The following is a 486-nucleotide window of genomic DNA, read 5'->3' on the forward strand; positions in this document are numbered from 1 at the left end:
TGATTTTAGGGCAGAGAAGTTTCCTTACCAGAAACCAAAGGTGGAACAGAAACTTTACATATGTTGTGAGTTCTCTAGACAAAATTCTGGTCAGTGTGATTCAAAATGAAAAAAGTCCCATGTGTGAGTTAATCTTTGGAGGCTGGAAATTAGGCCACAGAATTGATTCATGCTTTGCCAAGAAGTCTGCCTTGAATCGATTTGCACTTTTATCACCATCATTTGGGAAGAGTCTTCGACCCTGGTTGTCCAGTTTGGGGAGTCTATTTTCTATTCAGTTCTGGCAAACCATGAATGACTTACATATTGAAGATAAAAGCCAACACAAAGGTAAATATTGTTGGTATATTTGAAAGAGGAGGAGTAGATTTTCTTGAAAAAGTAGACTTAGGGCAAAGATGAAAAAGGAAATACAATTTTATAAAACTTCATATCCTCTAGGAGATGCTGGCAAAGTATTTTAGTTGTGAAAATCATTGAAGAAGA

The sequence above is a fragment of the Pteropus alecto genome, unplaced genomic scaffold, assembly GCF_000325575.1.
Source record: "Pteropus alecto unplaced genomic scaffold, ASM32557v1 scaffold152, whole genome shotgun sequence".
Classification (NCBI taxonomy): domain Eukaryota; kingdom Metazoa; phylum Chordata; class Mammalia; order Chiroptera; family Pteropodidae; genus Pteropus; species Pteropus alecto.